This window comes from Anas acuta, chromosome 3 (genome assembly GCF_963932015.1).
Source record: "Anas acuta chromosome 3, bAnaAcu1.1, whole genome shotgun sequence".
NCBI lineage: Eukaryota > Metazoa > Chordata > Aves > Anseriformes > Anatidae > Anas > Anas acuta.
In genome coordinates this window covers 20,348,670-20,376,490 of record NC_088981.1, presented here as the reverse complement: position 1 = coordinate 20,376,490, position 27,821 = coordinate 20,348,670, and the positions used below count along the sequence as shown (strand labels likewise).

The 27,821-nt window shown below is 39.3% G+C and overlaps 2 long non-coding RNA genes across 2 annotated transcripts in view; one reads left to right on the top strand and one right to left on the bottom strand.

Moving 5' to 3' along the window:
• Positions 1 to 7,602: 7,602 nt before the first annotated feature.
• LOC137853544 (uncharacterized) overlaps positions 7,603 to 27,821 on the bottom strand; it is a 34,437-nt gene continuing 14,218 nt past the window's right edge. The window contains exons 2-4 of the long non-coding RNA XR_011094564.1: positions 19,390 to 19,467; positions 13,097 to 14,445; positions 7,603 to 12,701 (exon numbers count right to left, since the gene is read on the bottom strand). This is a non-coding gene — a long non-coding RNA (uncharacterized lncRNA). The remainder of the gene's footprint in view (positions 12,702 to 13,096; positions 14,446 to 19,389; positions 19,468 to 27,821) is intronic.
• On the top strand, positions 14,266 to 27,431 carry LOC137853543 (uncharacterized). Its single transcript, XR_011094563.1, has 3 exons — positions 14,266 to 14,397; positions 16,626 to 16,772; positions 24,423 to 27,431. It is a non-coding gene; the product is annotated as an uncharacterized lncRNA (long non-coding RNA).

Here is a 27,821-nt window from a genome sequence, read left to right as displayed (position 1 = left end):
TTCTTCATGGGTTTTGTATGTTCTTTTCTTTAAACTGCACTTTTTGATAGCATTGTTATTGCTCAAGTGAATGCAAAAACTTTGTTTCTGAAAATATAAGTAAGGTTGCTTATATCTTATAGCAGGTAAATGTATATTCTGCTAAACCTTAGAGAGTTGTACCTTTTCTAGCTGGTTATTATCCAGCATAAAATATTACACCACAATGTTACAAAATGCCTTGTTTAAAGTGTTTCCAGTACTCTTGTTGTTATCATGTTCTTCTAAGACGTTTAAATACAAGTCTTTAAGTATGTGTAAGTATGTGTATACTTTGATAACTGTACCAGGACTGTATGCTCTCTCTTCAAGCAGGTCTCCAGAACTGTTGCTCCTCAGAGGAGAATTCACACTACATTTGTTTTACCCTCCTGCTCCCCATGCTCACTGAGTAGTTTCAGTAAAGCCATATGAGAAATGAGGATCCCTTCCCTATCTTACACTAAATTCAGGAGACCTTTTAATTAGGTTTTCATTCACAACGGTGGTTTTGGGAACAGAGGCACAGTTAGCACACAGTGACTACAATAGGTAAGGTGCCCACAGTAGAGTCCCATATCTAAAGGCAGTGTATGTATTCAGTCTGTACAATTCAACTTAGTGAAAAGCACAGAATTATTTATCTACCTGTAGTCTAGCTGTAAAGATAATCTAACATGTTAAAAGAGAAAATGTCATTCTTAAAGGTCGTCATGTTTTTGCTTTGAATTCTCTGTGGAAGAGCTTTGCTGTGATTGTTTTTGTTTGTTTGTTTGTTTGTTTGTTTGTTTTTACAGGTATGGTATTTAAGATTGTTTTTTGTTGTTGTTTGGATTGATTTGGTTTGTTTTTCATGACATATACTTTAAAAGTCTTGGAGGAGGTGCAACAATTTCAGCATGGATGTTCTGCTTAAGTGGTTGGTTTTGCCTTTTTTTTTTTTTTTAACTAGAAAAACTGTAAGCTTAACAGCATGGATTTTTATAGGCTTTATCTACACTATAAGAGTTTGGTAAAACTGTCAACAAACTTTTTAGTGTAGGTCTGCAATGAGGAAAACTTTACCACAACAGTGAAAGTTTCATGATTAACTGGCAGTAGGATAACTCTAGTGGAAATGTTTGGGCTTCCTATGAGTCTCTTCTGTAACTGCAATAAAACAGATACTGGAGGTACTTTGACCACAGTGGTAAGTTGCTTGTCAATCTTTAAGTAAAAGACTGAAAAGCACTCAGATTCTTTAAACTTGATCTCCTGCCTCTATGAGAAATGTGATTATTAAAATCTGTGAAAAGTGATTTGAATTAATATGAGATATGCCATCTATTAGAAAATCATGATTTTGGCTTGACTGTTTATAGTATTGTTATGATGAATTTAAGTAATGTGGAGTCTGACTTCTGAAACTGTGAATATAAGTCATTAGTCTTCAAGGATTTTGTTTTATTGTAATATATTTACACTGATTAAGTATATGATCTTATTAAAATGAGATTATTTTTCAGAATATTTGATCATACATATGTTTAGTTTAGTGTGCTTTAAGTCTTCAGCTTAGTCCTTCATCCCTGTCCTTTTTTACTGAAGAAGCGTAGCCCTATATATGTGTTAAGTGATAATGCCCTGTGGTTTCTCTCTTAGTGTTATCTCTTGTATGTGCTAAGTGATAATGCTCAAGATCATTTGTACCAGTCTAGTGAAGTTGTTTTTCAGTACCTCACCTGGCCAATTTTCTGAAAGGCCTACTGCTGCCTTTGTCAGTTACTGTTCAACACTTCGACACTTCAAATTGAAATTTCTTCCACCTTGACAGGGTGTTGTGTTTGCTCAACCCCAAACTGATGAAGACTGGAAGATATGTAACACTTTCAGCACCTAAATATCTCCATTGCCTTCAAGATGGAGTACTTCATAGGTCTAAAAATAAACATGCATGCAAATGTTTGAAGACTGGGGCCCTAACTTCCTTCTCTGTAATAGAAATGAGTCCTCAATTTTCCATGGCATTAGAGTTCCTGCAAGTCACTGGAGTGACTTGAGTCAACTGGATTGTGCTGGCCCATCTTCAGAACAATTGATTGGCTTCTCTACCTAGTTCACCATACTCCTGTTGGTTTCTCTCTTGCACAAACTTTGCTGTTTTCTTAGGGAATATGCTGGAAGCCACAGGAATTTCTCTTGTTGCATTTGCAAGTAGCAATTCACAAAATTTCTATTCTTTACTACTAGTTTCAAGCGTTAAAAAGTAAGTTTGAATTCCACAAGTGTTGCCTTATTTTTTTCTAAATGTTCCAGATTACTGCAAGCATCTAAATGTTCTACAATTTTTAAAGTAAGTAGAATTGTTATCAAAAATTTTATAAATGTGCTCTCTGTATATATGATGGTGAGTCTCACATTTCTAATATTAGTAGATATGATCTACAACATACATATGTAAGTATAACTAACACTAAATGTACAAATTGCTTGAACAAGAATAGCAATAATACTCAGTGTGTTGATTTGAACTGAATTCTAGTAGTCCCACCATCTGTGAGAACACTGCTAATCTGTTATGTTTCCTTTCTGTATGCCATGATATGCCTTATGACAAAAGATATTTTGAGAGTGAACCAATAATAATTATAAGGGTTTTCTTAATGTGATGCAAATAATAAGTAACAAAAGTATCAGGTTGCTTTTATACTCTCTCTAGTGTAAGTTGATTTATTTTTCATCTACTCTTTGTCAGTGAGCGTATGAATACTAGTGGATTACAGTTCTGATTAACTCAGTTTAGGCAGTTTCTACCCCTTACACACAAAGGTTACAATGCCATGGTAAAGGAAGTCTCCTTGGATTTTTATTTTTTTCACAATACAGAATAGTGGCTAACAGAAGAACTTTGGCCAGAACCATATTTCAGTGATGTATTTGGACCTAGTGAGTCAAAAAAGAAGAAGCTTGCAAGGTATTACTTTGTAGTAAAGCAAATTAAGTTATCTGCTTGTATGAAAATTAACATGTCTACACAAATGAACACCCATACATGATATAGATGTAGATCCTTACTGAGAATAACAGAATAATACATAAATTTATTATATGCTGGGCCATTTGTTAAGCTGTCAACCACGTACTTCACCAAACTGTAACAAAATCTTTAGTTCTGCTAACCCACGTTACTTAAAAGGGGTGAGGTGCTTTATGAAAGTCAATAAATCTGCAATGTATTGTTTCATATTCTGTCTTTATGTAAACCTAGCCAGGTTTTTCAGTTGTCTTCTTTCTAATCAGTGGTAAAGTGCATTTAATAGCTCACTTAAGGTGTCATCCATTACTATGAGTTACTGTTAGAACTAATTAATAGAGCTGAAATTATTTTGTAATGAGAAATTGAAGTATTGCAGTGTTAAAAAAAAAAATACCATTCACAGCTAATTAACGTTTAACAATGCAAATAAGCTGATAATTATTTTTCAAGCCATAGAAAAATTCTGTGACACTTCATATACTACCTTTGTGATCCTAATTGTTTCTGAAAAATACCTTTACAGAGAAATGCTCTAAAGAGATTTCCCTGGACAAAAGGCAATTTCTGTGCACACAATGAATGAGAGCTCTTGTTTTGTTCATATGGGTCCAGATTCAGCAGCTATGTCTTACAGTAAATACTGATAAAGAGAAGGAAAAAGCAAGGATCATGAATATAATTGGAAGGAGGAAATCATGTGAGATGTTGGACAAAATTTCCTATCTGCTTAAAGTCAGCTGCTCTTAAGGTACTGTAGGTATTACAAATGCATCCCAGGTGGCCTGGTGTCATAGAATCAGCTTGGGATGGAAGAGGCCTTGAAGGCCATCTAGTGCTTACCCCTGCCATGGGCAGGGATGTCACCCCCTGGAAGTTCGCTCTTCTAAAGTTTCAGGGTCCTGACCTTGCTCTTTGCCAAGTCCATATCCCTTGAGATCTCAAACTCAACCAGGGCATGGCCACAGCAGCCCAGGCTGCCTCCAATCTTAACATTTTTAAGTTTGTCTGCACTGGTGAGCACCAGGTCCAGTAACGCCTCTCTTCTGGTTGGTTTGTCTGATACTTGGGCCAGAAAGTTATCCTCAATGCACTCCAGGAGTCTCCTGGATTGTGCACAGCCTGCTAAGTGGCCTTTCCAGCAGACATGTGGGTGGTTGAAGTTCCCCATCAGGATGAGAGTATATGAGTGTGGTGCTTCTTGTAGCTGAAGCCAGAAGGCCTCATCAACAGGCTCCCCATCAACAGCCTGCAGTAGGCCCCGGCCATAACGTGTCCTTGATTGATCTGGTCCTTAATTTTACCCATGAGCTCTCAACATGTTCCAGGCTGCTAACAGCAAATGAACACTGTCACTGTATTGAAGCAAAATATATTTTTAAGTCATGGTAATATATTTATACATGGTAACTTGATGCATTTTAAACCATCCATAAATAAAGGAAATCGGGCAGTCCGAGTGTAGTAAAAGTAGTGTAACAATCCCTCAAAAATTGAGCTCTTCTTTTTTTTTTTTTTTTTTTTTTTTTTTTTTTCCCCCCAGGTATAATCACCTTGCTTGTTACTGTGAGTCTGTTCTCAGCCATGAGGTCACAAGGCCCTGCTGTGACACCATGGCATGGGGTTACAACATGCAGTGACACTGCTCCAGGCAGCGTTCACAAGGCCCTACTATGACTTTGTGCTGGGCAGTGGATCCACAAGGCCCTGCTATGACTTTGTGCTGGGCTGTGGGTCCGTAAGGCCCTACTATGACTGTGCTGGGCCATGAGGTTACAGTTCTTCACTGTGACATTACATTGGGCTGTGAGGTCACAAGGCCCTGCTGTGACACTGTGGCAGGATATGAGGTGACAAAGCCCTGCTGTGACTGTTCTGGTCAATGAGGTTACAATGCTGTGCTGTGACACTGTGCCAGGCAGTGAAACCACAAGGCCCTGCCGTGATGCTGTGCCAGGCTGGGACGTCACAAGGCCCTGCTGTGACCATGTGCTGGGCGACGAGGGTACAACTCCATTCTGTGAAGCTGTGCTGGGATGTGAGTTCACAAGGCCCTAATATGACTATGTTCTGGGCCGTGATGTTACACAGACATGCTGTGACACAATGCTGGGACATGAGGACACAAGGCCCCACAGATACGTTGTACTGGGCTGTGACATCACAAGGCCCTGCTACGATTTTCTTCTAGGCCATGATACTACAAATGTCTACTCATATCTCTTCAGTGCCACATTCAGAAAGAATGTGATTAAACTCAACTTTACCTCTGACAATATAACAGTAAATAATATAGAGTCGACAACCTGTGATTAATAAATATCTGAAAAATTATTTATCTGTGGGGTTTACTGAGCTATTTTTAATGGAGATTAAAACCTACAGGGAAAAAAATAAAAAATAAAAAAAGTGATACACTGGAAACAATTTCCTAAAATCAAGACCGCTTAATAGAAGAAATCAGGACTCCAAACTACTATATACTTTTCTTCAACCAGGGATCTCAAAGCACTTCAGAAAGGACGATGGTAGTTTCATAAAGGAGCACCAACAGTTTTAGATGACCAAAGTGACTTGCTCTAAGATCAAGGCCAGACTGGCTTCCTATCTTAATATACCAATATACATATTTTACTAATAAGATCACAAATGAAACCTTAGATCCTTAAATACTAGTTAAGGAGGCTATGACCATGGGTAAATGTCAGATTTTATTTTTAACATCATTATATTCTATAAGACACAGAAACAATAGGATCTTTATTTTAAAACATCCATAATCATAATATTTTGCAGTCTTCTGATGTAGAAATCTTTTGGATTTGAGATCATTAGCAGCTCAGCAATTGCAGCACTTGAGTTGAAATGTAACATCTACCTGGCATTACAGGTGCAAATGGCATGCACAATGCAGATTTAAGGATAGAAAACGATTATTCTGTTGAAGACAACCAACAGATTACTTACAATCAAGAGGAAAACTAGATCATTTCCTACAGTACCAAAGCACTCTGGATCACAGCATCAAAATGTCTGAAATTTCAAACAAACAGTGTGTTTCAGATCTGTTTTGTAGGTAGTGAGATACTCAAAGTGCTTCCACACTCACAGGCTGAATAGAGGAGATGAGTGTCAAGAAAATTAAAAAAATGAATAAATAAATACAAATTTTAAAAAAATAAAAAGAAGAGGGAGGGAAAAAAATGAGGAAAAGGGAGCAAAATTGGCTAAGTTTCAATAGAAATAACATTTTTATATAATTCAGAACTATATGGTTATAAGTTAGGGTCTGTGTAAAAATATGGTCATTTGCCTAGAGTAAAGAACCAGCTTTCTGTTTCATTCATGGTACAGAATATATCCATTTTGGCAGGAAATGGTTCAAAATACTTAATTTCTATGAACGTTCATCATAATTTGTCTAATTTGGCTTTATAATGTTAGCCACTGCAAAATAGCACTCAAAACACAAATTAAAATGTTTAATTGAAGCTGCAATAGTCATTTTGGAAAGTGCAACATTAAAGTGTTCAAAATGTCAAGGAAATCCAAGACACTTAAATGAGAATGAGAAGCTGGTTGAGGGAAGGAATGTCCTGTTCTACTCTTGAGGTGCAAGCCTCACCTCAAGTACTGTGTGTGGTTTTGGGCACCACAGTATAAGAAGGACATAAAACTATTACAGAGCATCCGAAGGAGGGCTAGGAAGGTGGTGAAGAGTCTAGAGGACAAGACATATGAGTGGCTGAGGTGACTGGGTTTGATCAGCCCAGAGCAGAGCAGGCTGAGGGGAGGCCTCATGGCGGCCTGCAGCTCCCTCACGAGGGGAGCGGAGGGGCAGGCGCTGAGCTCTGCTCACTGGGGACAGCGACAGGAGCCGAGGGAATGGCATGGAGCTGGGACAGGGGAGGGTCAGGCTGGGGGTTAGGGAAATGTTCTGCACACAGAGGGTGGTCGGGTAGTGGGACAGGCTCCCCAGGACAGCGGTCATGGCCCCGAGCCTGCTGGAGTTCAAGAAGCATTTGGACAATGCTCTCAGGTATAGGGTCTGTTTTTTGGGTGGTCCTGTGTGGACCCAGGAGTTGGACTTCATGAGCCTTGTGGGTCCCTTCAAACTCAGGATATTCTATGATTCTTCTATAAGTTTTCAGAGCAAGTATTAAATTATCATTGTCCTTGTAGGCGACTTGTCTGATGTCATGGTCATGACCTACTGACCAGGCAAGGCTCACTGAAGGCACAGGTGAGAGAAGTGCCCAGTCTTCAGCATTTTGCACTCTGCCACAACCAGTCCCAGTAAATACTAAAATCTGTTCTGAAATGATGCAATCTGTCACTTTTTCATCACCGTTATCTTTGGTCAATGAAATACACTCATAGTGTGTTTTGATTTTTAACTCAATTTCATAATCTTTATTGTAGTCTCAGGTGTCAATTTAACGTCATAAAAAATATATATATCAAAGCTTATCCTGAAAGTGTTGGGTATTACCTTTTTTTTTTTTTTTTTTTTGAGGTACCAGGTAATAAATACTGTTTTATTTAACAGGTTTATGGTAATATATAATAAATTGACAAGTGAATCGGAGTCCTGCTTCTGGCCTGCTACTAAACACAGGCACATCACTTTGTACACCTGACATTTTAAGTAGACACAGTTTTCTCTCCAGCAAGCCAGTGCCATTAGCTGCCAAGGGTATGATCTACTATTGCTACTTTTGGTTTTATCTGTACATTAGAGTTGTCTTCTGTCTGAGTTGTCAGACAGGATAAATCATCCTCCAATTCGCAGACGCCACCCGCTCTGCTGCAAAAGAGTGTCATTTGATGATTCTTTAATTTTCCGGCAGAAGGTGAGGTGTTTGTTGTGGCCCCACTTCCCGCTGTCTGTTCTCCTGAGGCCTTTCCTCCAGGACTGACGGCTGCTTCTTTCCCACTGCTGAAGCGGTGATCTGCAAACTGATCCGCAAACTGGGATTAACCCATCTTCCTTAAAAATTGATTTGAATTTTTTGTTTGTTTCCAACTTAAACAAGTCCTTGTGATCATGTCCTATATGTTCTTCTGTGAGTCTCCCATAACTGTATGTTTTGCTAAAAGCCACTACTTCTGTTTGTATATTATCTTGCAAAGTTTTATCTGGAAAACATGACCCACACGTGTCCATTATGTTCCAGTGCCAGGAGGTAGGAAAAAGAACTGTGAAGGTCATATTTTTTTCTTCATTTAATTATTTTAAATTGAAATTAATAATTCATGGAAGAGGAGATCTGACTGAAGACTTCTGAAAGTTTGGGGTTGGCAGAATCGGGCCTGGAACAAGGTGTGCTTGGGTTGGCACGTGAGTAGTGTTACCTGCTAAAGGAGGGGCAGAAAGCCTCTAGGCCAGCAGAATGCTGCCATGCCAAGGTTTTCCTGCCTTCAGAAAGGGTTGGTGGAGGACTTCTTGATGTTATCCTCATTCTGTAAGCTGATTTAATAATGAAAATATTGAATCCCATTCCCTAGAGCCTTAGTCAGTATTTCATGCAAATTTATCTTAAAGATGTAATTATTAGTGTGGACCAGTCATGGTTGGACATTGTGATTTTTTATGGATTCCTGTACTGTCTTGGATGAATACTGTTACAAGGCCCTACCTGCATAGTTTTGTATTCGTTGACGAGTTCCACATCCTGCTCCTTGTGCTCTTCCAGTCTGAATGTTGCCCAACTGCCCCAGCTCTGTATCCTTGACATTCTTTTTCCCCACTTAGGTCAGAGTAATTACTATTGATAGTCTGAGCAGCTCACAGGCTAAAATTTATGGACATTTTGCAATTAAGCATTTCTTAATGTTATCTTTAGTAAGTGTGTAAGAAATAATATGAAGTGTAATGCTTCCATTGTGCTTACTCCTATCTGTCTTGCCTTTTGTGTCTTTTTTTTTTTTTTTTTTGGGGGGGGGGAGGGGTGGTTTGGTTTGGTTGGTTGATTTTGGTTATTTTTCTGCAACGATGCTCTCTGAAAACCTTACTATGTCAGTTACAAACAATGAAGTACTTCAGAGACGCAGATTTTAGGTAAGGTACAAAAATGTTTGCAACTTACTTCACTAGTATAGCTATAGACTCAATATCAGCTGACTTAATATATGGTTTTAATTGTAGCAGTTGAGAGACACTGTGGACTGCAGAGCACAGATATTTTTATTTTTAAATACAACTTCACAAACCAAGGAAAAGCATGGAGAAGCTGTCCTGAAGTGGATCTCACGCTCTTGTGTTTCTCCATTACACCCGTTAACAACTATGCTAGAAACAAGCAGCAGATTTTTTTTCCACTTGGTGAGTAATTGTCTGCACAGCAGTGACAGATGTGCAATATAGCAGCTTCTTCAGGAAAAAATTAACAGTTTGTCCAGCATGTCAGCTCGCTCTTTTTAGTGCTTCGGAGGTCTTGGCCCCATTATGGATGATTTAGAAATTGAGGCAAGCTAAGACCAGCTGCCTGGGTTGAAAGCCTTAGTTAGTAGCCCTCATCTGCATTCCAGTATTCACTTACATCTAGAAATTGGTAGGGCCCCTCTGGCCACAAGATGAGTATGGGCTGACAATGCCTTGATTTGTTGAGAGAGAGAATAAATGGGTTTTTCAGAAGATGAGGAAATATCACCATTACTGGCCAATTTACAGCATTTTATCTGTTCTTCAAACATGTCACTTTTGTTATTGTTGCATGGTAATTACATAGTGAAACGGAAAGAAAACAAATTCTGGTTACATATTCAGATGGATTGCAAAATCATATAATCCTGATAAATGCCCATTTATGATACACACGGATGAAAGGTTCATTTTAATTTTGAATAGCTAGCACAGCCATAAATAGGATATAGGATTAGATCCCACAGAATCCGATTACCTAAAAGCAAATAGTATTTTTCTTCACTTTTTTCATAACCAGGAAATTCGGTGTGTGCAGGGTATTTAAATAAGTAGGTTTTCCATAAAAATATATGAAGTAAATATAGTTCAATAGTTTTTATGTTTTAAATATAATCATTTAGGACTATTCAGCTAGGTCTTTTCTAAAACATTTATAAAAAGACATCAACCCATCAATATTGCTGAAAAAGATATCTCACAGATATAGCCTATGCAAGGTATACATATAGAAGAATTGGAAATCTAGTATAGCAACAACAACAAAAGATAGTATTGCTTATATATTATGAACTGCAACTCTTAAACCTTCTTAACAGCTTTCAAGAAAGTTTTAGGGTAAACGTTGCATTTAGAAGCAAATTTTGACACCACCCTAAGTAGCTGCAATTCTGACAACAGTTTTCATGCCAGAATCACTCTATAACATACGGGAAGCTCCATTTTCTTCAATGGGAGCACATGAGGAAAGGAGCTGTGTGACAATACATGCATGTGTTAGCAGAAATGCGTACAAGTGATTCCTGATTTTTCACGAAGATGGGAAAAAAAATGCTTTGTGTGTAAAGCCATCTGCTTCATAATCCTTGGTTTCCAAATTATCTTTATAAGACCTTTAAGGAGAGTTTGACATTCAATCAAGAAAAGCAGGGAAAATAGACCCACTCAGTCTTCATTGAGTCCCCTCCACTCTCTCTCCATGAGCCAACATCTCTGTCCCTGGAGGGAAGCCAAATGCCCACAGTCCTGTGTGACATGGCAAAAGCTGCCTCAGCTGCAGTAAAAAGCTTGGTGGCAGAGCTGGCCACCTACAGCATGTGCTTCCAAGGGAAGAAAAAGTTGAAAGCTTTAGTGGCAAAAGCTTTGCATATGTCCAAGCATGGTGCCATGCTGTGCTTGGTCAGGCTTCATGTTAGATGTTGTATTTTGGAACGGAGAGCTAATGAAGATGGCTAATTAAAATTCTCTCAGAAAGGAATACAGTTAGGTTCTTACTAAATGTTTACAAGCAGCAAAGTCTAGCCTGACTTTTTTCAGCTGTTTTTATTCAAATGCATTATAAACATGAGTAGGTACCAGCAATCTGAGCAACCAGCCTTTGGTTAAATCTGGCCTCAGATGATTAAATTGTATCTGCCTGAATTTGTCCACCTTGTAATCTTTTAAAGATTTGCAGGTTTAGGTCAGTTATTACAGTTCAGTTTATGGGTACATAAACCTGATGGTATTGCAGGTAAATATTACATAAATTACTGGTATCATTCTCTTCCTTAACCCTACACTGTATTTTTAATAATTTAATATTTCTCCTCCTCTTTTGGCAAGTTCTGAATCTATATACAGCTATTGGTAAGATCAATGAAAGATTTCAAAACAGCTTTTCAGTGGGTCAGGCTTCCTGGTCGCAGGGAGATGGGATATATTAAAAAAGGTAATCTGTGGGAGGCAGTGACAGAAGCTCTCCTGCTTAGGACTTCTGAATATGGGCTGTCAGTTGGTTAGAGATCCCTGGACAGGGGTGGCCAGTGCACTCCAGGCAGGGCTATGGGTGGAGGAGTCATTGTTTGAGGTTTCAGAGGAAAGGAAATGATGTGATCTGAATTATATTATTTTGTGTTTCTACAGCAGGTATACTGGTAAAGAGTCTAAAATGCCCTTTCCATGTTATTGTCATTTCCACAGTTCTCTGCTCTTAACTGAGTTTTATTATCATCTTAGCATTGACTAACATTAAAAAAAAAAAAAAAAAAAAAAAAAAAAAAAGTATTTCATATGCTTCAGGGTAAAGTAGGGGCAAGTGTGCAGAATGGCTACACAAAGTATATCTTGGGAGATTATCTGTAAGATAAATTTATGCAGCCAGCTGAAGACATTCAGATACAGTAAGTGCATTTGCTACAGTTCTGAATGCTCAGTTTTATCTCAGAGTATTAAGTATGTTCTATTTTTGTTAATTTACCTTCTAAATCCCTTTTGTGGATTGTGATGCACTGTCCCTCCTTAACAGACTTCGCTATGTGACTCAGCAACAAAACAGTTGTCCCAGTTGTTGTCTTGAAATGATTTGGGGGATGTTCCAAAAATAGACATGCTATATTTTCTGAGTGTGCATGTGTGTGTGCTGAAAAAGCAGAATTTTAACTTGAATAACATTTAGAAGAGTTTTTCAGTTTCACAGTATGACAATACATACACACTCAGAAGAAAACTAGTGTGTAACAAAGAGAAGATTTCAGCTTCAGTGAATCAGGGCTGTGTCTTTTCCCCTCCCATTCAGACTGAAGCTTTCCTGCTGCTTTACATAAAGCGGAGTATTAGATGTAGCTATATGCTGCTCTAGCCTGACTTTAAACAAGCATCCCAAGTGGCTGTTGGAATATGAATAATACTTGGTCATCACCTTTAGAAAGGCCATAGTTTTGCCATGAGAGAAATTATGAAGTCCTCCTTTAATTATTATTATCATCCTGAATTTTTTAGTGGCACTGAACCTTCCATTATATGTTGCCACCTGGTACAGTTGCATCCAAATACAGCCTCGTGTTTGATTGCAGGGTCTGCAACATCAGGCTGTAGGATTGTGCTGCTGAAACATCTTCCCGTAGTCTCTGGTGCTGCACATATGTAGGATGTTGCAGTTGACTCAAAAGCCCCAATTTCTTCTGGTAGATATATCGATCACAGGTGGTACTGTGCAGGCGATACCCCAAGAAGGCAAGGAGGAAGCTGTAGCAAATTCCAATACAGCTGAAATCATAGCAAGGTTGTGGATGTACTTCATACTTCCTTGTATAATTAGGATGAAATGCAGTTATCTCAAGGGTCCTTAAAATCACTTGTTGGTTAACAAAATATACTCCCACACAGGGTACTTCTATAAGGTCACTTAAACAGAGCTTAGGAACAAAAATTAAAACTACGCAATTTCCATGCTAGTAACAGAATAGGCAGGCAGTAGCTTCCCCACTGTTGCCAGTCCCAGCAGAACAGAGTGGAGGCCGTCAGCAAACAGCACAAGGCTGCTCCTCAGCCTCTGCTGCAGGACAGGGCTGCCGCTGTGCTCCCCAGCCCTCTTCTTGCAGCAGCGTGTTCGGATCAGGGATACTGGGAGCTGTTGATATCTATGAGTAGATGGCACTTACCTGCAGAATAGTTTCTCACTCTGTAATACAAGGAGTAGTGAAGTTCAGAGCACATGAAGGTCTTGGTCCATATTCTCAAGATCACCGTATTTTTGCACAGGTAGCATTGCGTTTAAGTGGCAATTTTGGAGATTTATTTAGAGGTGACACCAGGCATTCATGAGGACCTTAGTAAACTCCTTCACCCTCTGTGACTCAGTTCTCTCAGACATTGTTGCTATGCCCTAGTTGTGCGCACATCCCTTTGTGTCTTGTTTTCTCTGACAGCTTCAAGATGTAACATCAATCCAGCCCAAATATAAGACCAGTCAAAGGCTTTACATCAGTCCCAGTTACCGTTCTCCTTTTACTACTTTCTTTACATTCGCCTGCATCCAGATGCTTAAGAGAAGCTGTAACAGGTATCTTTGTGAAAATCAAGGCATATGGGAGCATGGTGGTCTAAAGTAATCGGACACATTGATCCAGCTCAAACAATTAAAATGCTAATCTAGAAGCTGCTGCTCATTTTGTTTGGAATCTGTGACTTCAATCTGAAAACTCACTCATTATTTCCTCTGGTATTTTATTTTTGCAGCGAGTGAATATGGCAGACTCAAGGCAAAGCCATGTCCATAAATTGGTTTTAATCCAGAATGTAACATATAAAATATGCATCTAAAGTACAAAACAGACCAAAGAAATAGCAGTCTTATTACAATACACTTGGATCAAAGTGCTGCCTAATTTCAAAGTCCTGTTTACCTTGTACCAAGTTGCAGCCACCTGACAAGTACCGCCTTCGTCTTTGAGTAGAGAGGAGACAGCTGTATTTTCTCCCCAGGTGTGGACTTCACATCCATAACCTGGATTAGTTTAACCTGCATCCTACTCTTGTTTCTCATGTGGCACCTTTTGGTTAACGTGACAACCTGGTTCATATGAAACCTGAGATTATTCAGAACCAGCAGGCAACGATAAAATAAACCCGCAGGTGTCCCATACTTGCCAGGTGGTCTCATCAGCATGCATTGGTGACAAGAAGCACACAACAGGCCTGGGGCTCTGTATTCACCCATGGGCTAGGACAGGCTGTGGATTTCTCTTTCCCATGCTGTGAGGGACATCCTCATGGGACATGCCAGCAGAGCTCATGGTGAAAGACCCCCCAGTGAAGCGGGTGCTTCTGGTGGGGGCATTAGGCCATCCAGCCTGAGCACTCACTGATGGAGGAAAGATGGGGGAAACATCCTGGTCTGGCACATGATTTGGCGACATCACTTCATCATCACAGAACAGATTCTGCAGGCTCAAGTGAAAAGGTATGTGGCGGCTGGAAGGACCTGCTTCTCTTCCCACAGCGGGCATCACTGCTGGTGATAGATCACAACAAAACTGAATAAAAGCAGTAGCTATTTTTCACACTGTCCTCTGCCATTTCCTCCCGTAAAGAGCAGATTTTTGTATGTTAATGTTTTTATTGTTTTAATATTCTTGTTTTCCTCATTCATATTCTAAGGTATTATTGGTAGTGCCAACTCATTTGATTTATTATTTAGAGAAAGCACTTGTTCAAAAAGTCTGCACTGGATATTAAATGATGATTGCTTGCAATGAATTTCTTCTTAACATCTGCAAAGACAATTTTGTCTTTTCTTCTTCCACTTAACTCTAAATGAGAGATCTTAAGCATAGTTAAATAGGATTCATAATATCGTGCTGACTGAAAATCATCTTGAAATGGGGAATATGAAGGCAAAAATAGTTATCACATACAAAGCCCTCTTCCCTCTGAATTTCAAAAAGAGGGAAGGGGAGGATGTTGTCTCTGGGTGCACATTAGTATTCGTGATTGTGTGTGTGGTGGAAAGAAAGAAAATGCCAGGGTCAGAGCCACAGGTTTAGTGGAGGTGTGGATCCCACACACTCACTTCCTCTCCCTTCTCCTGGCTTTTAAGCTGTTAAAACTAATACTTTAGTGTGTGATTAGCATTCTAAAAAAAAAAATAAAGTATATAAACTGGTCTGTTGGTTTTTTTTTCCTGTTGTTTTGTTCTGGTTTGTTTGTTTTCATATATTTTACTGTGCTACCCTAAAATGCACTCCAAAGCCAATTCCAAAAAAATTTTCCCTGACTTGAGTAAGCGCCGTGTCAGGTACATCTTCACTCACAAATATCTTGCCATTGTTTTTGTGGGTTTTTTTTGTTTGTTTGTTTGTTTTTTGGCCAAGCAAGTAGCTTCTCAGTAACTGTTTCATTAGCATCCCAGTAGAAAGATAATGCCTCCATGTTAATTACCAGTTTTACACAGCTGCTTTAAGAACACTTGTGCAAGTGGGGCTGCTGAAGGCACTTCACCTCGCCATCCTTGAGAAACAAACATGAAAGTGGCTGTAAATTAAGGTGCAATTTAGGTGTTCATTGCCACTAGCCAGGTTACAAAGGTGGACAAAATGAGCAAAAAGATAATTAAATTGCAGATTTAATTAAAGATAATTATCAAGAAGGCTGGTAAAACAAACGCGTATATTATTTCATGAATTTCATAACATGAAGTCTATGACGAGGCTGAGCTTTTTAGCATTGCTTTGGTGATTCTTGTTTGTAATACAACTTTATTTTCTATGAATAGGAAAAAGCCATGGGTAGCAACTGAGTACGTTAATGTTTAAAATAGTTGGCTTCTTTAAAAAGTACAGCTGTACTGAAACACTGAAGCATAAAACAGTTTCTGGCATAGTATGCGATGTTGTATTTCTGAATATATTATTATGAGGCTAATTGTCACAGAATTATGTTTGAATTCTATGACACATCCTAACAACAGTGACATGAGCTGCAGAGCAGGGATTGCTCACATAATTATTTGCCCTCTTTCCCCTATAGATTGTGGCAAACAGTAGGAGTGACTCCAGCTGCCCTACACTTGGAAACCACAAATTGATTGCTCTTGCTTTAAGCCTCACAGCCTGCACACCTCTCTGCTAGATCTTATGCATCTGCTAGAGAAAAGGGAAACATCATAACCCAAATTATGGGACATTTGGTGATTACAATGGAATTGGAGAAGGCCATGATAATAGATCTTTAGCTTTTTTTTTTTTTTTTTTCTCCTTTTTTCATAGAATGTAGCTGTTTTATTATCTGTAAGTATACATGGTGGCGTGATGTGACCTGAAGTTTTCTTCAGCTTTTGTTAGAAATGGTTTTCTTACTAAGAAGAGAATTCAGACTTAAACCTGCCAAATATGTCTTCTATTTTGTATCATTATATATTCCATGTATGCCAAACAGGTTGCAAAATATTATTTTGTGAGCAAATTATTCTATTGCAGTGGCTTTTTTCTTTCTGTCCTTTCTTTTTTTTGCCCACGTCTCTTCATCCTCCAGCTTGCCTTATTTCCTAAAGACCATATTGTGCTTTTCAAAGGAGATGAAATTGGTAAATAAGGATATTTCAGACATCTGTGTAATTACTTTGGAATGGGTAATTTCTAAGAACATATTTAAACATGTACACAGACATAATTCTTTTTATTCTTGTTTTAGATAAATTTTTAAATGGAGAGAAAGACGGTAGCAAGCACTTGTTTAAATCTCAGTGACTTCAGATGAAATGTATACTCAATTTACGCAAGAATCCTTACCTGAGCTAGGACCTGAAGGGGGAAATGAAGCTTAAGAAGACACAGGCAGGTAAAGACCCTCACGTGTTTATGTGGCTGCATGCTTGTGACTCGTTTGAGCATTATTTATTGGCCCAAGGTGGGCAGCAGCTGAGCAGTGGTGCAAAGATGCAGACAGCTCCCTGTGCTGCCTCAGGCTCTGCCTGAGGAATGACCAGCAGCTGGAAAGTCTGGGTGAGGTTTCCAGCCATGCACAGGAGCAAAATGTGAGGCTCCAGAGCACCTCCAGGACTACACGTTGATGTGGGACAAGGGTGCCTAGTGGCACCCAGGGGATGTCTCACTTATGTAGGGGGCAGGTTATGCTGGGATGATTATTGATTCAATAGACTGTATTAGCTCTCTTTGAGCCCGTAGAGGTCTGTTGTGTAGCTTTGTGTTTAGGGACTCTTAAATATACCTTGTGAATGACCTGACAGACCGTAACTGCTTCAAAAGTGATGTTACCGGGGGTGCTGTAAATCCTTCGTAGTTCTTGAGTAGCTGAGCATCACCTCAGAGGCAGCCTGATGTGCACACCCTGCCCAGGAGCTGAAAATGTTGGTAGTAATGCTGGGATTTGTGATTTCCTTAGCTCATTGCATTGTTGTCTGCAGGTTTTAAAGCTCTTTCATATGGTCATCTGATAGTAACCAAATCAAACCGGATAGAGATGAGGGAAAAAATGGTCCTGAAACCACTAAGCTGTTTTATTGTGTCCTCTAACTTAGCGCTTCTGTATAAATTAGTGGTGGTATTTTTTTTCCTTTCCTGTTTTTCTCATTTTTTTCCCTGAAGTGCTCCTGGGTTTTGTCTTTGCATGCAAAATTTCAGCCTAGAGCTAGTTGTTACTGTTGATGAATCACAAACTGCTTAAAGATAGGGTTATAAAGGAAATTCTGACACACGCTTAAGTACAGTAGCATGAGCTTGCTTCCCAGGCACCAAAATAAACCAGATTTTCCCTCTGCAATGAGTTCTATTAAGTCATCCACAGCTTTCAAAATCTCATGTATTTCTTTCCTGATTCCCTGTTTGGATTTATCTGTGTTGTTTTGAAAAGGATAGGCTCAAGCCTGAGCCTGTACTCCCAAGTCCTGCTGTTTGTTGCCTAAGGAGCATACAAAGGTTTAGATTGCATCTTTTCAATGCATTATGGCACCGCAGCCTAAAGCCAATACTTGTTTTTTAACTGGCAACCTGCCTGTACGAATGGAGGAAGCAGATTGCCTCTTTGCTGAACACTTAGACAAGGTACTGATTTAACAACAGTGGACAAGCAGCTGGGAGCTGGGCTGTCAGCCTGTCACACACTGACAAATCTGTTGTTCATATTCAGGCAGGATGTTCCAGTTAGATTGCCATCAGTATCATCCATCTACCACAGGCATGCGAGGCGTACCCATGTTGCCTGCATACCCATAGACAAAATGCTGTTGATACAGCTTTCTGAAGGAATCTTAAGAAAACAGCTAATTTGCCTTTTTTTTTTTTTTTCTTTTGGTGGTCTTCTGCAATGAGATCACTACAGCAGCACATTCAATTTTTGTCTCTCTCTTTGTTTCCCATTCGGTATGCTGGAATTATGTGTGCAAATTGGTGGTTACTCTAATTTCATGTCTTAAGCATGAAAGGAAACCTCTGAATGGAGCCTTACCACTTTTTATCAAGCCATAAAGGCTTTTTCAAAATCCAATTCAACAAAATATAGTCTGACTAAAACAGAAGTAATAAAAGCAAAAATGGTGATGAATAAATACACACAGAAATTACATTGTTCTCGCCTCCAGACTCATTTCAAACATATTTTCATATACCCACAAGATTTGTAACGCTGAAATAATGCACTCCAGAATTATTTCATCCACATGGCAAAGCTCAGTCTGTGAGGGACCGCTCAGCTAAAACCTGTCTGTCTGTGTTCATGGTAATCAGCTGGAGTCGATCTATACTGGGTTTGTGTATAGGAGTGGGTGTGGGGAGGTGGCATTTGTCAAAGCTGTAGAACATGTGCTGTAATTATTTTATTCCAGTTGTACTCTTGCCTATTTCTTTTTCTTTTTCTTTTTTTTTAATTTGGAAAAGCTGCTTTTGAATACTCTGATTATATATTCAACAGATTATAGTTTTATATGATCCATCCTTATGTCATAGTTATCCAATTTGCAGCCCCGTGTGCCCTTTATCATCTTCTGTTCCAGCTGCAAATCTGTAATACCAAAGCCCACAAAATGAACTCCTGAATTTAGCTCAGAAAAAATGAAAAAGGTGCATCTGTAGTTTCACCTGAATTTTCCATCTGATTTTGCTGCTGCCTGTTCATCACCTCTGTGTAATAGGAATAACCCACAGCTTTCTCAAGGAGGAATGAGTCTAGTCAACTTACTACTAATTCTCCTAGTGGTATACACTTTTTTTACATTTATAGACAGGCATAGGCGTAATTTAGAACAGTAATGACTCTGAAAAGTGGTCAGCTAGTCAAATTCTTACTATTAATCTATATCCTTTCACATTTTAACCTAATACTGCAAAAATCATAATGTGACATACATTTCCATAGTGTGTAATTTAATCAGCTAATATCTTCAAATGCTCTCCCCAGCCTCTTCAATGTAATACCTTTTCTGGTCAAGAAAGCCATTTACCTTTGCTATATTTTTCACAGTAAGTTCAAGATCTTCTGGAAAACACCAAGATTCATGCAGGTTAGTTAAGTTACACATCTAAAAGGAAAAGAAGAACCTTGTAATTTTAAAGTTTTGGTTTTTGTACATCCGTTGATAAGAAAGCTCATAAGTAGAAAATAGGGCGGTACAGGTTGCAGCAAATTCCCACACAGTGCTGGGAGCCATATAAAAGGTCAGGAAAAACATGCATAAAGAAGGTGGGCAGATATCTACAGGGGTGCTTTTTGGTAAAGTCTGCAGCCACAGCCTAGTGCTTGGTCTGTTAAAATAGCCCTACAAATGCATCAGATGTCAAATGCAGGCTGTAGACTTAGAAGGTGGGGGAATTCCTACGTTCTTGTTAAAAATATAAACGAGGTCTGAGGGAATCAGGCTGCTTTTGTGGTTGATTATGAATAAAAATAAACATGCTTTAAAGTCTTTTATACCTGGTCACATGTCAAGGCTTAGCTCTAACTTTTGTACACAGCAATATCAGTTCCTTATCTTTATAAAATCTCTGGGTGTTCTTTGCTCTGCTCTGAAACCTCAGTGATTTTTGATTGACAGAAAGATTACCTAATAAACCTTCACCACAAACTAATTAATCACTGTGAATACAACGCTAAATTGGCAGGCATAAAAAAGCAAATGAGATGGGTGTCGAAGACCGTTTTCAAATGACCTTAGTTAAAAGCCAAGTACAGAGTGTTGAGAGCATCAATAATATTGCACTGCTAGTAAACTTACTCCTTTACTAGAGCTGGTGGCTTCAGCATCGTGTGAGGGCAAGACACGAAGTCCTGTCCTCCCCTCCTGCACAGCCACTAGCCCCCTTTAGCAGGTGGGAATGCACAGTGGGAGTGGGGCAGTGTTCAGCTCTGGGGTCACCAGGACAGCGGAGCAGAGCTGAAGGAGCTCGGGACATGGGCAGAACTGGGATCTGCTTTATAGTTCCTCTGTCCTCTTTTTGCAGTTAATAATTGCTAATACTTTTCTCAAACAAAATGCACTTTTACAGTTGTTATCTTGATGCCGAAATTCCATTGCAGCAGTGAGGCACGGTTTTATTTTATTTTCCTACAGGAGGGCTGCTTTGCTGCAAAGCAGCCAGAGTGCTCCTGCCGGTCACACAGCCCCTGCGAGCTGTGAGATTGCTTCTTCCCCACGCACAAGTTTAGCAAAGATAAAGTCACCACAAAGTGATATTCCTCACAAGTTTATCTAAGTCTGAGGCTTAGGTCAATATAAGATCTTAGTTCTCCATTTTCTTTCTTCTTTTCCGATGACTGAATACCATGCACAGCCTTATTTATGGCTCAGGTATAGGGTACTCCAGCATCACCGCAGGAAATACAGTTGTCAATTCCTTAAGCCTTGAAATTAAAGACAGGAGAAAGCTCTGATGGTTTTTATCCTACTTGGATTGTTCCCCCATTCAGGGAGGCTAATATCAGGGATTTTGCTCAGGCAGCCCTGGGGGAATGCATTGCTGTCAGCAGGGCAGCTGCCTCCTCCTGGGCAGAGCCACCCCGGACCTCGCTGGGCTCCCTGCTCTGCTGGTGGGGCTGGGATGAAGGCAGCAACTGGGAGCAATGGAGCAGGTCACGCAGCCTCCTGCCACGTGGAGGTGTGGGGAACAGAGCGCATAAATTAAAAAAATAGATAAATATATATATACCACAGCAGTAAACCAAACCAATGCGAATACAGCATTTTTTTTTTTCAGCAGATGTAGAAATTGAGAGAGTCGTGTTTCTGTCTGTAATTACAGCCTGGTAAAGCCTGCTTCTGTGTCCTTTCAGCTGTGTTCTGTGGTGAATCCTGGCTTAATATCAGCACTGTGTTTCATTAACATGCTGTTTTACCCATTCATCTTAGGAGTGGAAAAACATAGGCTTTCTTCCCTGCAGTTTTCAAACAGGTACCTACTTTCCATCTCAGTGCCTTGCTAACTATTTGTTTCTGATCTTTTGCTTTTTTTCCCCTGGAAAGAAGTACTCCTGTGTAAACCAGCAGATACTGCTACCCTGCCCCACGTGTCTGTGAGCAGATAGGTGCAGTGATTAACCTGATTCCAGCTGGTGCCTCTGCTTTCCTATCCATCCACTTAACATTTGGATAGTACTTAAAATAATAATATAAATTATGTGGGCTTTGACATATATATTTTTTCTTGCTGAGGCTCTGGTTCATGATCTGATTATTTATAAAAAAATTTATTTTGTTAATTATGCTCAAATCCTGGAGGGCTGGGACAGGGAGCAGACACCCATGGTCCCTTCCAGCTGATGACAGCTGAACATGCCTCGACCCCTCCGACCTGCAGTCTTCCAGCACCTTGTTTGTCAGCAAGGCAGTTTGTGTGGCCAGCCCCAAGCACCGCTTCACCTCCATAGCTACAGAGCAAAGCAGAGCTACAGGTGTCCTCTCCAGCTCTCTTTTCACCTTTTGTGCTCTCTCAGCTGTTCCCATTGCCTATGTTTGAGCCCACAGATCACTTCTGTCCCCTGGTCCTGGCGGCTGCTTCCAGCCTCTCTCCCAACAGCATGGCCTGGCCAGCACGAGCTGTCTGCTCGGCTCCGAACACGGACGTCGCCTCTCACAACAAGCGGCCGCTGCTTCCAGAGAATTTAATGAATTGGCTGCTATTCTCCCAACCACTTATTTGCCTCCTGCAGCCCCCCCCCCCTTCCCTGCCGGTCCCTTCCCCTCCCCGCTCCCATCCTGGCTGCTCAGAGGCAGCCGAGAGAGGGAGAGAGGAATTATTTATTGTGTGCCTGTTGAAAATGAAAGGCTTTTACATTTTAATGAGCACTAAATAGGAGCGAGGAAATATTGTTCATTAGCTGTAATCTGTGGAATTGCTTGAGTGAACTTCCTTTGGAGGCCGCTTTAAACGGTTCACTCAAGTAAAGCAGTTTGTATGGTAATTAAGGGAGCATTTTTCTGTCAACATCTGTGCTGCTATTTATAACGCTGAAGGTATCTTATTACTCCACCAGAGAAACATTAAAAGAGGGTGGGCAGAGGGGAGGTTGTATTTTATATATATATGTAAAAATATATGCATATATATATAAGAAATTACTATTTTTTCTTCAAAACATTTCCTTTTTCTGTGTCCCTTTTTGCTTTATTATTCTCTTCCTACCACCCCCCCACCCCCCTCCCCAATTTGCAAAGAATAAAAAAAAATCCCCATCCAGTGTTTCCTGATAGTAAGGATTATCATCCTGACATCTTTTCATTAATCATACCCTTTGCTCAGCAGCCAGGCAGGGAGACTCAAGCTGCCTGGCAAAAAATGAGAGGCCCATATCTTTGGAAACTGTTCCTTGTCCCTCTCCTGTCCATGGTAATACAGATGCCTTCTTTCAGCCGCATTGTCATAGTGTCCCCAGTGGGGTCACACCACACCGCCTAGTTCTCAGCACATGGCGGTGGTAGTGCTGCTGCTCAAAACCCAGCCATGCTTCTGGTGGTTTGTGGTGAGGGGGCAAGGAGTGGTAGGGGGGGAAAACCTTCAGTGCATTCAGTCTCGTTATGTTATTTAAAAATCAAGGTTGGTATTTCAACGTTGGTGCTCTAAGGCTTCTTGGGAAAAGTTTGGATGTTATGAATGAACCTGTTTTGTTTTTTTTTACATACAAAAAAAAAATTGTTTGCCTTAATTTGGTAACACCCATCATTTTAACCCTGACCAGCTGTACCACACCACCCTGATAAGGATCCATTATCAGATATAGCTTTACTCTTATGTATTCCCTCTTTGCTTTTCCTTGGACTCATAACTTTGAAGTTTGTGTCTTGAATGCAGGTCATCACTTAGGGATATGGGAAATCTTGTCCTGAAAAGCCATTTCCTTTTCTGGACGTATGCAAGTCCCACTTTCCCAACTCTAAGCATCTTCCTTCTTCCCTTTCTCATGTTCTGCATGCTTCATTTATGCCTCTGCTGCTTTACTTCTCCTTTTGAACCCTCTGACATCAACTTCTTCCTTCCCCCAAATCCGTGCATTTTAGATGGTTATTTCCTCGGTGTTCTGCATACTTTTTGAGAAGGCTGCAGAGAAGAGTGGGGAACATTCATCCAGTGCTGAGAAGGTTTTACCTGGGGCAATAAAGAAGCTCCCAATGTATGTGGAAAAATGCAAGAAGTAGAGCTAAAGATTGCAGGAGTGCACCAAAAACATAGCTCTATAGAAATTAAATATGCTGTGCCAGAGCCAATAACTTTTATAGATTTTTCTCTACCTGTAATGAAGGAAAAACATAAATGACTATCATAAAAAGTAAACATTAGAGATAGAAAATCCCTTTTACAGCATTCAGTCCATCTTTCTGCCAATAACAAGTTGTTCCCTGTAGTATATTTTTTTAGTGATTCCTCCAGCCTAGTGTTAAACATTTCAGGTGATGGGCCTTGCTGTTCCCTTGAGAGATGGTCTGTAATCTTAGTGCATTTCAATGTCAGGAAGTTTTTCTTGGCAACTTTCATTTTTCTCTGTCTGTATTTCGTCCTATTGGTCTTGGGATATTACTCATGTTCATTTGAATTTTCTTCTGGTGCTCTTACAGAGGTAGGTGCAGCATAATTCTGTATCACCATTTCACTGCTCTGCAGCAAAAATTCCCAATACACATTTCTTTCCATTCTTGGCTTCATTTAATTCCCAGGCACAGGTAGCATTTCCTTAATGTCTGCATCCTATTTATAGCAGAAAAACTTATCATATCACCAGACTCAATACCACCGCTCTTTTATTTTCATGATGTGAACCAAATCACAAGACCTTGACATCTGCTATTTTTGGTAAGGGGCCAGCACTGGTTTCAGAAACGGGAAAAGTGCTTCCAAAGAGAAAAAATACAAGCAGACAGAGAACAAATACTGGAGAGCAAAACTGGCCAACAAGTAAGAGAGGCCCGAAAACAAAGGGGGAACATTTTTCAGAAGAAAGCAAACAAGTGAAGGTGTCTGGTACAGAAATGGGATTTTTTTTCTGAAGCTAGAGAGCACTTCTGGTCAAGGATAAATAGGAAGTGGCCTGAATCAGCAGTACAAATATGTGGACCCCTTCTGGAAGAGCTGTCTCACACTTAGCATACACCAAAGGAGATGAGCGATGTTGCCAGCACGTAGGCTCTTCTGCATTAGCTGAAGAGGACAGAGGAACCCTTAGGATACCCAGGTGTACACCCACTTACAAACTGGGCAACCACAAAGGACCGAGGGCCATCTCATGGGTCTGAGGAATTTGCTCATGGAAATTCATTTTGCTCATGCTTTCTGTGAAATTTCTGGCAGTTACGGAGGAGAGGATCCTTTAGATCTGCATCTCCTGGTTATGGAGGAAAGGGGAAATGCAGTCCTGCTTGTGACATATCGGTGTGTCTGAAAAATTAAAACTTGGTCTGGGTTTCAGTATGTCTATCTAACTGTAGGATAAATGCCAGAAGATGGACCTGGAAACTTTGTCTGTGTACTCTTATTTAATATTTAGAGTCTAATTGTGATAGATATTTTGCAAGCTATTAATTGTGATTGGAAAATCATCTCTCTCATAGCATCTGAAAACACAACAGATGGTGATATTCCAAGTAGCACTGAGAAAGGGCTAAGTTTACTAAAACACCTTTCAAGGCCCAGAGTACTAAATATCTGAAAACAGACTGAACTCCTCCTCACTTGTATGATTCAGACACTAGAGCAGAAGGCAGAAGGACATCTGTCTAATATTGTTAGCATTGTTAGTAGCAAAGCAACACAGGTCATGTCTTTGCTGTACTGGAAGAAAAAGAAATTACTTATTAATCAGGAAGTTAGTCCTTTGCCAGAAGACAACATTAGATTATTATGTCCAACCTTCTGTGTATCACAGAACTTCAAATTTCCCCTGGATTTCTTGTGATGAACTTAGCTTGACTAAAGAAAAGCTTCCAAAAGTTACCCACTCTTGATTTGTTTAATTTCCTTTACTATTTAAACCTTTTGGGTACTTTTCAGCTAAGTTTACAGCCCTGGAGGACAATTTCAGAAGAAATATTAGGACCTCCATTTTGGTGGAATGTTGTAATTGTATAAACTGATGGTAAAGGACTAAAACACTCAAACAGAAGCCTGTCTAATAAATAGTAATTTGTATCTTTCATATTAACTCCTGTAAGGCACCGTTTTTAAGTAGGTATTGACTTGAATTCAGTTAATACTATATATATTTTTTTTTGAAGTGGTTTACCAGTGAAATGAAGAGCCACAAAAGGCAGGAGAGGAGGAAGAACATAAATCTTTACATTAATTGTTGTTTTTCTCTTCCATTATATTATTGTCAAAACTTGAGATGCAGAATGTAGAAACAACTTTTAAGCATATCAAATACTCCTCTGTTAAGGTCAGTAAACTATATTTTAAAAATATCTACCTTTTTTTCTTTCCTTCCTTCCTTTCTAAATTGTGACAAAATTATTTTTCCTATCACTTTAATGGCATCATGTAAAAGGCAGCTTTACAGACTGCTCTGGTTCTGCATCATTGGTGCATCTCCTTTCAGCAAAGAGCTTACACGTGAGCTTATCTTTAGGTATTTGTAATTTCCACTTGAGCTCAATGGAATTTAAGATCATGAAGAAACTTTAATGCTTTGCTGAGTGGGAATACATTTTAGTATATGCTTAAGTATTTTTCTCAAGAGGCTTACCCATGCATAAGACTTCTTAAAAGGCCCTTCTGAGTTAAAAATACCTGAAGTTCTTTCTAATGAGGAAGTATAGAATTCTGTTCAAGGTAATCAAGACTCATGCCATCACTTATTTTAAAATTCTTATTAGGAAAGAATAAAAAAGGGTTATAGTTGATCAAATAAGCACAGGTTAAAGATAAAAACAGAGAAGGATTATAGTAGAGTGTAAATGCATAAGCATCCCTTACTGAACTTCTTTTATAACCTTTCCTTAACTATACCACATTTATCTATAAGCTCTTTAAGGCAGGAATTCATCATTCTGCATATATATGAGAAGCCTAACATGGTTCAGGGTGTATTTTAATATTTAATAACAAATCATTTTCTTTGGGTATTATAGAGTTTATTGCTGTAATACTGTTTTGCTATTTATTAAATACCTGAACAATACAATAGACAGAGAGACATGGGCAATTATTCATAATATTTTCCAAAGATCTAAAACATACTTCTGTGGTTTTTGGAAAGTATTTCTGAGGCTTCCCAGATAGTACATGATTGTAACAGAATATTAACACATGATGGGGCATGTTTCAGAGGTTCATTAATACATGCTGTAGATGTGCAGCTTCATGCATTCAGCCACCTGAGGCGTGTATTAATGGACCATTAAAACATGCCCAGGAGTGTCTTAATGCTATTATAGTATGGCTCTGCAATTTTTAATTCAACTTTTTATAAAACAATTATTTTCAAAAATGCAATTTTTAATGTACTCTGAAACCTCTCTTCAATTCAGAAAAGACAGGGGAAGGGGTGCGGGATGTGACATTAGACTAAGAAAGCAACAGGACATGGATATAAATACTTTTTTTTTTTTTTTTCTTTTTTTACCATTTTAATATATTTGCTTTTGATTTTATATTGTATTGTATAAATAGCATAGTCCTAAGGCCTGATTCACGTTTTTGCTGACCTACCTTTCCACTGCTCAGGAAGTGTAAGAGAGTCTTAAAGTGCCATAAATGTAAATCACACTCCCAGACTACTTAGCTCAATTGCTAATTTCAATAGACATTTCTAGGTTTCTAGGTGAGTAAGACTTTTCAACAGCTTTGGACTTCTGTTGAGGAAAAAGCAAAACTAGAAATCCAAGCAGTTTGCCAAATAACTTTTGCTGTAGAAAGTTAAGACTAGGAAAGGGAAAAGTCGTTCTACCACGGGTGGTCAATCTGCTCATAACTTCAGTTAAATGTTATTGCTGACCACATCAGTTTCACAAACCAAATCTCAACTGAATTAATTCTAAAATAATCAGTTATCCTTTGGAACTGTTGTTATACACCAATAATACAAATACTATTATATTTATTATGATAGTATCAAATCATGGATTGTTCATTGTACTAAACATTGTGTAAGAACATAGAGCAAGCTGTGGAGCAAAGCATATTCTCCCATGTCACCCTCCACATCCTTTCTAAGTTTGGAGCAACATTAAGATCTTAGATGTACTTGAACCTAACTAGAGAATATTCCATTAATTATGTGCTTTAAAAGACCGTAGGTCACCCTTCAAAAAATTCACCATCTGCCCCCCCAAAAAATATTATTTCAGGTCAATTTTAAATGAAGGCAAAATCCAAATGCAATATCATGTATTTATTACTGCATGCCATCTCATTAACAAAAGCAAGCATCATGTTGAAATGGAGTACTGCAAAA